Source organism: Pinus tabuliformis, chromosome 4_2 (assembly GCF_031772625.1).
Source record: "Pinus tabuliformis cultivar Carrire ecotype Pingquan chromosome 4_2, CPIR1, whole genome shotgun sequence".
Classification (NCBI taxonomy): Eukaryota; Viridiplantae; Streptophyta; class Pinopsida; order Pinales; family Pinaceae; genus Pinus; species Pinus tabuliformis.
Genome location: NC_142304.1, coordinates 278,325,553 through 278,340,640, shown reverse-complemented (window position 1 = coordinate 278,340,640; position 15,088 = coordinate 278,325,553).

Below are 15,088 nucleotides of genomic sequence, written 5' to 3'. Positions count from 1 at the left end.
CATCTTGTAACTCTGCCATTAGTAGCAGGTTTGTTCATGAGATATCTAATTGTAGAATGATCAGTATGGACAAAAGTTTCATAGCCTGTTATATAATGTCTAAACATGTTGATTGCATGCACAACAGCTAAGAACTCTTTTTCAGTCACAGTATAATTTAACTCAGTGGGAGTCAAATTTTTACTAGTGTAGTAAATGGCATAAGGAACTAAATCCTTTTGACCCAACACAGCTCCTAGAGCTGTATCTGAAGCATTTGTAGAAATATGGAAAGGAAGTTTCCAATTTGGCCCTCTCAAAATGGGTGCTTCAGATATTCTTGTTTTTAAAGTTTCAAATGCAGATTGACAGTCAGGATCCCAATTGAATTCACAGTCTTTTGTAAGTAATTTGAAAAGCGGAGATGCTATCTTAGTGAAGTTTTCAATAAATCTTCTATAATATCCAATAAATCCAAGAAAACTTCTAACATCTTTTTGACAATTTGGAATAGGTAACTTTGAGATGACTTCAACTTTTGATCTATCAACTTTAATTCCATCTCCTGAAATATGATGTCCCAAAACAATCCCTTCAGTAAACATCATAAAGCATTTCTCATGACTTAATGAAAGATTTGTTTCTTTACATCTTATAAGGACTTTTTCCAAATTTTCTAATGCCTCTTCAAATGAATTACCATAAACTGTAAAATCATCCATATAGACCTCTACACAATCATGAATTAGATCAGAAAAGATTCCTAGTACTGCCCTTTGAAATGTTGCGGGTGCATTACATAATCCAAAAGGAAGTACTCGGTAAGCAAAAGTTCCCCATGGGCAAGTAAATGTGGTTTTGTCCTGATCTTCAGGTGCTACCTGAATCTGATTGTAACCACTAAAACCATCCAAAAATGAGAAATACTTTTTGCCTGCTAAAGTATCTAATACCTGATCAATAAAGGGTAAAGGAAAGTGATCCTTCAAAGTTGCTTTGTTTAATTCCCTGTAATCAATGCAAACCCTCCATTTACCATTCTTTTTAGGTATTATAACCAAGGGAGAAACCCATCGGCTATCTGAAATTGGATAAATGAAGTTTACATTAACTTTTGGAGCTCTTCTTTCACGATCTCCCTAAGGTTTGGATTCATCCTTCTTTGAGGTTGTCTGATTGGCCTACTGTTTTCCTCAATGTAGATGTGATGAATGCAAGTCTTAGGGTCAATACCTTTCATATCGGTATACTCCCATGCAAATGCAGTAGAATGTTTTTGCAAGACTTTGGTTAGCTCTTCCTGTTGTGATTTTTCCAAGTTTTTGTTGATATTCAATGTTTTTCCTGGAAAAATCTCAATGGCAGAACTACCAAACTCTTCCATAGAGAAAAGAGACATTTTTCTAGATGATAGACACTCAATGTCAGAATCCAACTGAAATTGTGTGTGGTCATATTCTGAAGATGGTTCAAAGTTTTCTAATGTGTTCAGAATTTGACTATCTTCACTAATCTCAGAAATGGTAAAGACAGGTTGTATAGTATCTTCATCATCAACCCACTCATTATCTCCTATTTCTGTAATTGCTTTTGCTGGAGGATACAGATTGAACTTCTTTGTCGAATTACCATCAGAAATATACATATCCCCAGACCTACAACTTATGAAAGCATCAGCTGTGGCTAGCCAAGGTCTTCCTAAAATAAGAGGGTGTCCTCCTACATTACTCTTGAGAGTTAAAATCATGAAATCCACTGGATATTCCCAAGAGTCTAAGGAGACTGGAATGTCTTCTAATACACCATCTGGTTTAATAATTGATCGATCTGCAAGTTGCAATAAAGTAGGTGTAAAAAGAAGATTAGGAAGTTTTAGTTGTTCCATAGTCTGTCTACTCATGATGTTGATAGCAGCCCCTAAATCAATCAAAGTATTTGGCATTTCTACCCCATTGATATGTGTTTTAACAATTGGGCTACCCGGATCTACATATTTCTGCATAGTAATTTTTCCCATCATGATATCTGCAATTTTCCCTACCAAGTGGATCCTTCTGGTATCTCTTGGTTTCCTTCTTGGTCTTTTAAGACTCAACTCCTTTATTGTTTTTGCTAGAATAGGAATCTCTTTAATGGCTTGTAACAAGGGAATCTTGATACAGACATTCTTCAATTCATCTAGAAAATTATAGTCAGGCAACCAAATTTGTTTTTCCACTCCTTTGTCAATTTGTAATCTTTCAGGAAAAGGAGGTGTGGATAAAGATGCAGGTTGCTCAACTATGGGAGTTGTGGGGGTTAATTCTTTTTTTTTTCTTTTTGAGTGTTTGGGTTTTGAAGAGATGCTTCAGAACCCTTATTGGCTTTAAGAGACTCTTCCTCAAAAATGCTTTGCTTTTGAGCATTTATAGAAGGTTTATCTAGGACTCTACCTGATCTGAGTTGTACTTCATTGAGAGGAACAATCATATAGGTAGGAAATTGTTGACCTTCCATCATGTAAGCATTTTGAGGGTTTTTATTATTGGGGTTTGGCAATGGCTGAGAAGGAAGTTGATTTGACTTCTATTGGAATGGAAGCAAGAGTTGAGAATTTGGATTCTGTTGAGAAGGTTGTTGTTGTTGTTGTTTTGGAAATGGCAATGATAGTTGTGGATTTTGATTTGGAAGTTGTGGAGCTTGTTGGTTTTGAAAAGATGGGGGATATTGATAAAATTGAGCAAATCTCCCATAAGGATTTTGCATACCTTGTACCCATGATTGAAAAGGATTTTGAGGTTGGAACCAAGGTTGTTGCCAAGGATTCCAATTTGGTGGGGGTTGAAAATTCATAGAGTTGCTAAACCCTTGATTTTGTTGCCCCTGCCAAGGTCTCCTTGCAACAAAACAGAGAGATTCGATTGCATTTGGATCTTCTTGAAAGACAGCTTTGAGCCCAGGAATTGAAGGACAATCCTTGGTCTCATGATTCTCTGAACAAATTACACATGTTTCTACAACTTTTGCATCTAAGGGACATTCCCTTAGAGCATGTTTCTTCCTACATTTTGGGCAAAAGATGGCCAAAGCCTCAGCTTCTGCTTTCTGTTTATTGTGAATCTTAAGGGTGTCTAGTTGTTCACTAAGACTCCCTAAGATGTCAGTTTTGAATTCATCAAGCATGTTGCCAATCTCAGCCCTACTTACTGATCCAGTTGCAGATTTGTTTGCTCTGATGAGAGAAGGATCTCTAGGCCCTTTTTGAGTTTTAGATTTCCCCCTTGAGAGATGGACACATAGCTCTGCTATATTATTGAGTGAAAGTTGAGATATATCTCCCTTCCCCATCATGTTCAAAATATCTATCCATTCATCTCTAATGGCTTTTAATAGAAGGGCTTTCAAGGTTTCCTCATCTAAGTTACTCATTTTTGCTCTTTTCAAGTTGTATTGAAATCTTTCAAGTAAATCCTCCAAGTTCTCATCTTCTCTTTGCACCATTTTGAATACCTCATCCTTGTGATTGGTGGGCATACAATAGTCCAGGTACCTATCCAAAAATGTTTGTTTCATATCATTCCAAGACCTAATGGATTGAGTGAGTAATCCCATGAACCATTTCAAGGCTGCTCCTTTCAATGTTGAAGGAAACAGTTTGAGTTTTTGAGAGTCTTCCAAATAATCATAAGTTCGACACACGACCTCAAACTCAAATAAAAATGTTTCAGGGTCCTCATTCCTGAACCCATGGAAGTTTGGGAGGACAGATGGTGAGATGTTTTTCATTGTGGCTCGGGAGTCCTCATCAACTATAGGAAACCTGAATGAGTTATCTCCATCCCTATTTCCCCCAATGTTACCTCTACCTCCTCCATTGTTTCCTCCTCCTCCTCTACCTCTACCTCTACCAAATCCAGTTGCTTCTTCCTCTGTCATGGTAGTCTCCCTAGAGACTTCAGAGTCTTCTGGTTCTTCTACAAAGGGTGAATGAGAAGGAATTTCTCCCTCTTCTTTTTCAGATGATTCTACTTCTTCAATTACAATTTGTCTTTCTGTAGAAGGAAGGAAAGGATCTCTTTCTAGTTCAGATTCGATGGAAGGTGTGGGAGAGTCGACTCCTGCCTCTTGAATTCTAGGAATCCTAGGGCTAGGAGTGTAAGTTGGAGATGATGGAGGTGTCTCTTGTCTATTCCTTGAAGTAGATGGAGTTGTAAAAATCGAACTTTTGGCTCTAGCTAAAAACCTTCCCCTAGAATCTCTTGCTCTATGCATGTCATTTTTTATTTTTTCTTCAAGTCGGGCTAATAATTCTCTTTCTGATCTTCCAGGTCACTCTAGGTGCAAGAAGAGAGCATACTCAAGAAACTATTAAACCAATAACTTTCTATTTTCTGATCCCCCAGATCACACTAAGTGCAAGAGGAGAGCATACATTGAGAGGTTATCAATTTTCCTTTCTTGAAATTTTCTTGTTTTTTTTTAGAAATTGGCTACCTAATTTCACTTCCCCGGCAACGGCGCCAAAATGTTTGGTCAATTTAGTGATGTCTAAATTGCAACTTTTAAATGTCAACCCGGGGCTCGTAAGCTGATGAAGTGAGGTGTACTATATGTACTTAGATAACCTTTTCTTAGTCTTTTGTCGTTTTTAGCTTTTTTTTAAGTTTGTTTTCGAATGTATCTTTCCTACTGTGATGTGATGGAAATGTAATAAAGCAAGTGAAATGTGGATGATTGTGGTGATCTCTAAATGATTTCTCAAAACTTAAAAAGTATTCTACAAGAAAGCTTGAACAACAACTGCAATAAAATCAACTCTTAAAGGAAAATAAAGACATCAAATAAAGGACTAATGACATCGGCCCAGTATCTCTGCTGCTGAATGAAAATGAAAATGAAATCTATATTAAATCCAACTAAAAGTAAGAACAACTATCTCACACTATTTCAACTCTTCAACTTAATCTTCTCCATGAAAAGATATCATGAAATGTTAAGCAATGTGAAATCTAAGTGAAACTACATAAAAGAGACTAGTCACAATACTTTAACTTTCTCTTAACCTTTTGCCTTTCAGCTGAATTTATCATGTAAGAAACAGTTATGAATAAGTCAAGTAATGTGAGTTCTAAAGCAAACTAAATCAAGCTATACTAAGTGATATTTTTGCTCCCAATAAAGTTATTTGATTATGGAAAAGGAACCATCAATAGATGAACAACTTGATATCTAAGAGCAGAAAGTAAATATGCAAGTTAAAGAAATGACAGTAAGGAAAATCAAAACTGCAAAACAATGAAGGTCAGCAACATAGACAAGATGATCACGCATGCCACTAGTTATGAAAAGAAAAGAAGGAAAATTGTCCCGGGCTTGGCTAAGAAACCTGCATAACACACTGATCAGTCATGAACATAAAAGTGCAGAAATGTAAATCAACAGAAATCAAAGTTTATGTACAGCTAATATACATGTTGAAAAGAAATAAAAACGCAGCAATTTAAAAGACATCTGTACAGCTAATATACATGAAACAAGAAAAAGAAATGCAAGAAATTAAAGGTTACTGTACAGGGCTTTAGCAAACAAGGACCCTTTGCCTACTTCAGCCGGTTCAAGGAGCAGTGATACGCTTAAATGCAAAAAAGTCTTCTCATGTATTGAACATCAAATGTAAAGTACAGTGGGGAGCTCAAAATTACATACAAAAACGATTAACTCTACAACGTTCAAGGACGCTTTATTTATAAGGAGAAAGCAAACTACTTTAACGAGATCTATGCTATTCAACCAGCTGTTTAAAAACAAGTGAATCCTCTGCGTCCCCGGATCTAGGTAACTGTCATCGTGTTCATTCAATCTGGAGAGTATGGCTGTTGGATTCGTGCTTCTAGATTGTCTCCGTGGTTGAGGATGATGCCACCTAGCTTCACGTGCCCAAAAACAGAGCAACGCAGAGCCGTGCCACCGTTGAACACTTCTGTTGGCCGGTATTTGCCTCTTCGTTGACCGCGGGCTTTTATGGTTGTTCTAGGTGATCTGGAGGGACACGTGCCATGTCCTTGACCCCTGGAACTTGCCCATGTGGCTCATCTTCTCAGAGGACACTTGTAACATATCGTTTAATAAAATAGTTGCGGAATCCTGTGCTGGATGCAGAAACCTGGATCAGCTGCGGAAACCTGTGTTGTCTGCGGAAACGCAGCACTCTGAACCAAAATTCTAAACCAAACAACAGTCATTAGCATAGTTAGAAAACCATGTAAAAAGTCCTAAAATACAATGATTTAATCAACTTGGTGGATGAAATGAGTGGGAAAAGGAGGCTGAGAGGTGTATGGGAAGGTACAGGTTCAAGGCTCTACAGCAGGCCAGAGGGATGTTCTTCATAAAGCATCATTTCAACAATTCTCACTATTGTACAGCTAAATTTTCACCTTGTTTTCAAAACTCTGTTTTTGAAAAACAAAGGTCATTTTCTCATTTTTTGTAAAAATTCTCCAAATTTCAAACTCTCCAAATGTCGAAGTGCAGCCTTGGTCTCCTTTGCCAAAGCACCTTGGAAGCTATCCCTGCAAAAATTTTCAGAAGAAATCATCATTTCAACCAATTTTTCAAAGAAAAGAAACCAAAAGTCAAAGCCAATTAATTCAAAAAGTGTCAACATTCAAAACATTATAAATTGGGTTTTGGGCAAGTAAAAATCTAAAGGAAGCCTATAAAAGCACATCACTCTTCATTAGCAACTCATTTGCCTCTCACAAGCTAAGTGAATCCTTGCAAAGGCGATTTTAGGAGTTCTTGAGCAAAGTGGGCAGTTTCAGAGGCGCGCTACGCATCAGGAAGGGCGCGCTATGCGTTAGAGGCGCGCTACACGTCAGGGAGCTTTTCTCAGTGTTATTTTGCACGTGCGCTACATGTCAGAGGGGCGCTACGCGTTGGGCCAAGGCGTGCTACGTGTTGGGTTTTCTGCTCAACAAACTACCAGCAAGCCATCAAATCGATTTTCCTCTCAAGCAAATTGCAGGTAGGCCTCTCCTCCATGGCTAGATTTGGTTTTGTAAGATGAAAGAGAAAATTAATATGTTCAAATGCTATGAAAATGATAAATCAAAACCCTACATTGTTGTGGAAAATTTAAAGTCTCAATGGTGCTAGGGTTTCAAATTTCTCTTGTTGTCCAAGGTTGCTCATTTGTAATCCCTTTTTCCCTCATTTTCATCACCTTTCTCCTTCAAATTTTCCCATGAAATTTCATAATTCTCCTCTCTAAAATTCCTTAAACATTCTTAAATTCCCAAACCCTACTTCACTTTAAAATCCCATAATTTTGTGATTTCCCATGCTTGCCTTCCCTAAATTCCTTCTTTATGTTTATTGTCCCTAATTCCCTCATGTTCCCCTATCCCTAACAATTCCCTTGTATTTATGTCCCCTTGGTAACAGCATTTGAAAAAGTCAAACAGCAGTTAACTGGGTGCAAAGTCAGCAATACATTTCAGCCATCTTGCCTTCAAAACCATGTCAAAAACCGAATCATATTATGAGCAGAGTTATGACAGTGATTCAACACCAGAGGTAGAAGTGCCAAGGAGGCATCACAAGGGTGGTAAGGGTGGTCGGCATGTCAGGGAAGAGCCCACTTCTTTGGCTCAATTGCAAGCTTGTCCACTTGCAATGTCATGTTTTCAGTATCAATCATGCTTTGGATATTGTGAGAGGATCTCACAAATTCAACACCATAGAGAACTGGTCCGCTTGTTTGTCCTACATTTGCACAATGGCCATGTGAACCTTGCAGGAGTGGATTTCACCCTATCACCTGAAATTGTTGCTCAAGCCACTGGGATACCAAATGTTGGGGAAGAGTGGACCAAGCGCAAGCTGCTAGACAAATTTCATTATCAACCATACATCAAACCTGGATGCATGAGACACCTAACTGCTGTTTTTCCTTTCAGATTCCTAAGGGATGAGTTTTCACCCTTGATGAAGCTCATTATGCGCTATTTCACTTGTGAGGGCAGATTTTCATGTCTATATTCGTACCATATCCGTTTGTTGATGCATTTCACCCGGGTACGAATGATGAACATTCCATTTTTCATGTGCCGAAATATAGAGAAGATGGTGCCCGTAGTGCAAAGGAAGAACCCCGCACAGCAACTCAAAAGTATATATCATTATGCAATGATCGAGATCATAGTGATGCATCAGTTGGAACAGCAGGGTATTGCTTGGGAGGATTTCATTTCTCGCGACTTCTTCATGGTGCCACAGCCACCTCCTGAGATTGTCCATGATGAGGGAGGGCCTTCACATCAGTTTGACATTCCTGAGCCCGAGCATGTCGTTGCTCCTTCATATGTTACATATCAGAGAGGCCACAGGGTCTTATTTGCATCTGCACGGCGAGTATTATCTCCACATCAGGTGGAAGGGGTCTCGCCTTCTTCATCAGCACAGCGAGTGTTATCTCCACATCAGGTGGAAGGGGCCTCGCTTTCGACAGCAGCACAGGTACAAGAGAGAGGCAAGCAGTCCAAGATTGATGAGGGGTCATCAGGTGATCCAGACATAGATATTGTTGACCTTGATATCAGTTCTCCTAGCTTGAAGCTTAAGGAGATCATTCAGCAACAAAAGGCTGAAAATGACTTGTTGCAGCAAAAGTTGGAAATGGAAAATTGGACAATCACATACTTAGAGCAACGCAACAAACAGTTGGAGGATGAACAAACTCTTGATGAGTTGTGGAGGATCCGAGAAGACCGGAACTTGGCTCGCAAGAGACCCAGTGATTTGACACCTATTGAGCAAGGGTCTATGCTCATTCGGGTGAACATTCATTTAGAGAAGTTGCTAGCCAAGGCAAACAGGGACAAAGACATGCTCCGCCACATGAAGAATCATTATTGGGCCCGCATGCATGCATGTGTGCAAAGCAAAAATGAAGGTACTCAAAGCACGCTTGGCCAAGACACTAAAACGGAGGAAAAGGCCCGATCCGCTTCAGATTTTGGCTGAAGCCACCTTGAAGGAGCATGGTGCTCAATGATACACCTCTAGCTCAAAATTCAGGAAATTTGGAGCAATTTTGGTCAATTTTGAATTTTTTGTGCCAGAAACAGGTTTTTGCCCTCAACGCGTAGCGCACCGCGCGCTACCCTTAAGTTGGGGAGGTCCATTTCACGAAAACTCAGCATTTTTGGATTTTTCATGACAAAATACACTTTCTCAGCCACTGCCAAGACATTTCATGGAGATTTGAGCCCCCAAAAGGTCAAAAAACAAGCAAAAAATGACCTTCTGCCACTTTTTGGACACACAGGACGCAGTCTTGGGAGATTGAAATTTTGGAGGGGCAAATGGCTACCAAATTGAGAAATTCCACTTGGGCTGGAGAGTAGACATCCAAACCATTCCAACAAGCCCACTTGTGCCTCATTTGGATGCCGGGAAGTGCCCCAAAAGTGGGCTGAAAGGCGCGCTACGCGTTGAGAAATGGTGCGCTACGTGTCAGGGAAATTTGCCAGTTTTGCACCTTCAGCTCAGGAAACGCAGCATTGGACCAGTTTTGACTTTTTGGTGGGATTTTTCATCCTCCTTGATGTAATTGATGTAATTTTATGTTGACATGACTCTTTTTTACCTATTCTAGAAGATTCATTCATAAAATGGCAAAAAATTAATGAATGAATTTGTTTCCTAGCTTATAGAGGCAAGTTGTTTTGATTTCCTAGATTGTAGTGCTCAGTTTAGAATTGGTTGAAACAGCTCCTAGGATGATGAGCTCGACCCCTAGAGGCAAGGGAATGTGTTAGCTTGCCTATATTATGTATTTTCTTAGTCATTTTCATGGTTGGACTCTTGAGGGATAAGCTTAGACTGTTTTACACTTTGTATCTCTGCAATTTTGGCAAAGGAAAGACCAGGGTTTTGCAGCACTATTTGGGATTCCTGTGGTTATTTGTGTTGATGGTGTGTTTCTCTCATGTACTTGTAAGTTTTTTATGTGTATCATTTTCTTACTATTCTCTTCTGCAAATTAAGTGAATGAAGTGTTAAGGTTGAATTCATGGTTTCTATGCTCTGCCTTTAAGTTTGCTTAATATCTATGTTTTCATCTATTTAAGGAGAACTCTCGATGGTTTTTTGCTCTCCTTAGCTCCTCACCGGTCATATCTATCCATTCATTTATTTCAAAAGCATCAAGACAATCTCCTACCTTGCCCCAAAAAGACCTCTGCAAAAACTGTGTCTCATCCCCACACCCAAAATTGTCGTGCTCAGTTTTCCAACAAAACCCTAAAAATTTAAAATCAAACTTTCCCCGTCAGTTTACTAGCCTAAAATCAGTGTTCTTTATTGGTCATCTCAGTCCTTTGAAGACCTTTTGCCGAGATAGACCTGGAGAGAGCCCTCTCCTGTCCCCGTAGGGCTAGCTACGAGGCTAAGTGGTTTGATGTTGCCTTGGATTTTGTCTTTTTCAGCCTGAGGCCAAATTCAAGCGCTAACATATTGGCGACCATACTGGGGAGAACAAACTTGTTTGTGGGTTGATGTGTTTGTTTCATAAGTCTTAGACGGAGCCTGAAGTTATGCCAGGTAGCCTTCGAAACGCTTTTGCTTTGCATAAGCGGAAGTAGATAAACGCTGCTTCAGTCCATCTCCGTGAGCTTGTGAATACAGCACTTCATTTGCATTTTACCCCAGTACATTTGTAAACTCTGAAACTTTTGATGATAAGTTGAGAGTTTTCACAGGCTGATTGGCTATTTGTTCCTTGATATCCAAGCTGGCTTCAGATTCTAGTCATATATTCAAATCTCACTCATGTCCAGCTGTTTTTAAGTATCTTGAAGACATTGATTTTGACGAGAGTTTTGAGTTGTCCCTGTTCAAAACCAAATCTGAAAGTGCACTTGATTCTCTAGTTCTCAACCCTGATTTTGCTGATGCCCTTGAAATCGAGAGACATAATAAATTGGTTGAAAATTTCATCCTAAGACACCTTCAGACAGATATCCAAGTCACTAATCTTGTTGATTTCCTCGAAACTATATCTGCCAATATTGGATCTACTATCACGGCTTCTGTTCCGCATGAGCAGACCAATCCTCCTTTTATTTCTATATCCCCTATAGTCACACATCCTGAATCTATAGTCAATTCTCCCTCTTCATCTCATATCGTTTCTCCTCCGCCTACACCTCCCTATACCCCTCTTTCACCTACTCCACCTGCTACTCCTAGACCCAATCTACCTAAAGCAATGGCTGCCCGGTTTGCCCCTCTTACTCTTGCTCAAAATCTGCATGATATGCCAGCTGATTATCGGAGTAAAATTCCCATGTTTGATGGCACTCCTCAAGGTGTTTCCGCTCAGCAGCATATAGACAGAATGACCACTTTCTTTGATCTGTATGAGATAGATGAAGAAGATGTAACTATGTGTTTGTTTGTCCAAACATTCGGAGGAGAAGTAAGAAAATGGTTTAGAGGTTTGACAGCTAGAAGCATACCCACATTGGATGAACTTCAAAAGCAGTTTCTAGATCGATGGGAAATCAGAAAGGATCCACTTCAGATCAATGCCGAGTACAACAATCTTAAACGCAATCATGGTGAGTCTGTCCAGGATTACATTATCAGATTTAATACAGTTTACAATGTTATTCCAGATGATTTAAGACCATCTAGAAAATCAGCTCTTCTCAAATTCCCGGATGGCTTTAATCCAGAGATGGCTTATTCACTGCGAGATAGAGATCTGCCTACCTTGGAGGATATGCAGAAAATCGCTGTTAGTGTTGAAGCGAATTTGAATGATAAAAGAGCAAGGATGAAAGCCGAAAAACGAGTGACAATCAAAGAAGAAGCTTCTACATCAGATCAACTCCTTCGCAAGGTAGAAAGGATGCTCGAAAACGCTCATCTCGACAAGCCGGAACCGCATTTTCGCAATCCTAATTTTTGAGGCCCGCAGCAGCCACAATACAGAATTAAGCAGCGTGAAACGAGGGCACAAGAGTTAGCAGCTCAGCGGCAAATAAAACCTCCTCTTCAACAGAATTTTGTTAGCCAAGAATCTGAGGATGAGGGTGATACTATTGGGGAGGAAAATCATTTTTTCACTCCTGATGATCTGCCTACCTATATTACAGAAGAAGAAGAATTTGTGAGAAACTCCATCATCCATCAGGATGAGAATTATATCTTATCAAATGATGCAGCACTTGAGGAAGAATCAGAGGAGTACCAAAGAGGATATCTCAATGCTTTGTCCGCTCAGCAAAGACAATTAAGAAATCGAGTTGTTCCCATAAATCCCATTCAGAAGAAGAAAGATACTTCAGCAAAAAATGATTCAGCTTCCCCACATAAAAAATGAAAAGAGATAATTGATCCCCCAGCAAGTCAATCATCTTCAGCAGGTAAGGTAAATCAGCCACCAAGCACAATGAGGGATAAAGTTGAAAGAAGAGAAGTTCCAGCCAAAGAAGGCGAAAAAGTTTCAGCATTTAGTTTGGAGAATGAAATTTCAAAGCTAAAAGTGTCTATTCCATTGACTGAAATAATGAAAAACACCAGCTACCGAGGTCAAATTTCCAAAATTCTGAATATTGATCCAATGCTTGACACGGTAAATGTAGAGGATGATCAACCGGAATTAATTTTTGGACCTGCTTTAGATTGTGAGTCTCCTGAAAGCGATGTTCCTCCCTTCTATATCAGTTTGAGGTTGCACGAGTATGTTTTACATAATGCTATGTTTGACTCGGGTGCTTCGCACAATTTGATGCCGAAAGCAATTATGGAAAAGCTGGGATTAGACATCACAAGAAAATATCATGATTTGTATTCATTTGATTCCAGCCGGGTAAAGTGTATTGAATTGATCAAGGACTTGGTGGTAAGCCTAGATCAAATTCCAGCTAAGAATGTCTTAATGGATGTGGTTGTGGCGGATATTCCTCCGCATTTTGGTATGTTGCTTTCAAGGTCTTGGGGAACTAAGTTGAAAGGTACACTTCAGCTAGATTTTTCTTATGCTACAATTCCAGTCTTCGGTCAAATGAGAAAGTTATATCGGTAGCAAAAGATGAGATACATGATAACTAGGAAAGAAAAGCCAATAAATCATCCTGTAAATTATGTACATACAGATTTGGAGTCGTTTGTTTTGATTGCTGATAATTTAAATGAGATAGATAGTCAGTTAGTTCAGGCAGAGGATATACCAGAGATTACTGAAAACTTTAGAGAAGTTCTGCAAAAGGAAAGAGAAGAAAAGCCAGCTGCCACGAAGCAAGCAACTGAAACTAAGGGGCAGCAAACAGAAAAAACAGAGGCAAAACAGTTTCAACAGTTGTAAGATGATGAAGATGGTCTTTGGACCATGGATTTTGATGGCGTTGTGGGCAGCGATGGTGCTGGTATTGGTGTGTGGATTCGAAGTCCCTTTTCTGTCCGAGACAAAGTCCCAAGCAAGGTAAGAGTGTGTTCTTATAAACTAGCATTCGATTGTTCAAATAATGAGGCAGAATATGAGGCTCTCATTGCTGGTCTTAAAATTCTTCGCAAGTTGAAAGCAAAGAAGATTGCAGTTTATGGTGATTCCGAGTTGGTGATAAAGCAAGTTAAAGGTGAGTTTCAGGCCAAGCATCCTCGTATGAGGGCATATCGAAATGTTGTCCTAGATATTTTGAAATTATTTTCTGAACATACTTTGACATGTGTGCCCCACATACAAAATGGTGTTGCGGATGCGCTGGCCAAGGCAGCAAGTAACTTAAAAATTCCAATGAATTCCAGCAACAAGTTTGAGATTTATGTGAAACACCGCCCCACAGTTCCGGATAATCAAAGATGTTGGCAAGTCTTTCAGGATGATGAAGAAATTGAAGACTTTCTGCAGATTGAAGATGAGTTTAAAGACATTTCCATATATACAGAATCAGATGAAGTAAATCAAATGGATGTGCTGCAACTTAAGGACAATTTTATTCATAAAGGATTGATTCCTTTGGAAGAGCTGTTTGATCAAGATGATGTGGCCCGCAAACCGACATTGAGACCAACTGAAGAAGGTGTTGAAGAAGTAAACATTGGAGCAGCTGAGAATCCCAAAATGGTAAAGCTATCAAATTCGTTGTCACCAAAGGTAAAAAAGGAGTATGTCAGATTGTTATCTTCGTTTTCTAATGTCTTTGCATGGGATTATTCAGATCTGAAAACATATGACACTAATATCATTCAGCATACTATTCCTATAAAGCCAAATCTGAAACCTTTCCGTCAAAAGTTGAGGAGAATCAATCCTAAATTGCTGCCATTGATAGAAAAAGAAGTGAATAGGTTGTACAAGTCTGGAATCATAGTACCTATCAGATTTTCCGATTGGATATCCAATTTGGTACCCGTAAGAAAGAAGGCCGGTGAGATCCGTTTATGCATTGACTTCAGAAATTTGAATAAGGTGTCTTTAAAAGACAATTATCCGTTGCCCAAGATGGATCATATACTGTAGCGAGTAGTTGGAGCATCAAGGATGTCACTGCTCGATGGCTATTCCGGGTACAATCAGATTTTGGTAAATGAGGATGATCGTGACAAAACTGCATCCACTACTCCATGGGGAACATTTCATTATGCAAAGATGCCATTTGGTTTGAAAAATGCAGGTGCCACTTTTCAGCGTGCAATGGATATGGCCTTTGCCAACGAGAAAGATGTCTTTTTAGTTGTCTACCTTGATGATTTGACTGTATTTTCGAAATCAGATGAAAAACATTTATATCACTTGAAAATGGTTTTTCAAAAGTGAAAAAAATATGGTATTTCGCTGAATCCAAAGAAGAGTCTTTTCGCCATGAGTGAAGGCAAGCTCTTGGGCCACATCATTTCCAAAGATGGCATCCGTATAGATCCTGCACGGGTTGAAGCTATTCAGCAAATTGAGGAGCCTCGGAACAAAAAAGAAATATAGTCCTTTAATGGTAAGTTGAATTTTCTGCGTCGCTTCATTCCGAATCTAGCCGAGCAACTTAGAGAAATCACAAGCATGCTGAAAAAGGACAGCCAGCTAAAGTGGACCGAAGAGGCGGTAAAGTCTTTCAATTTGGTA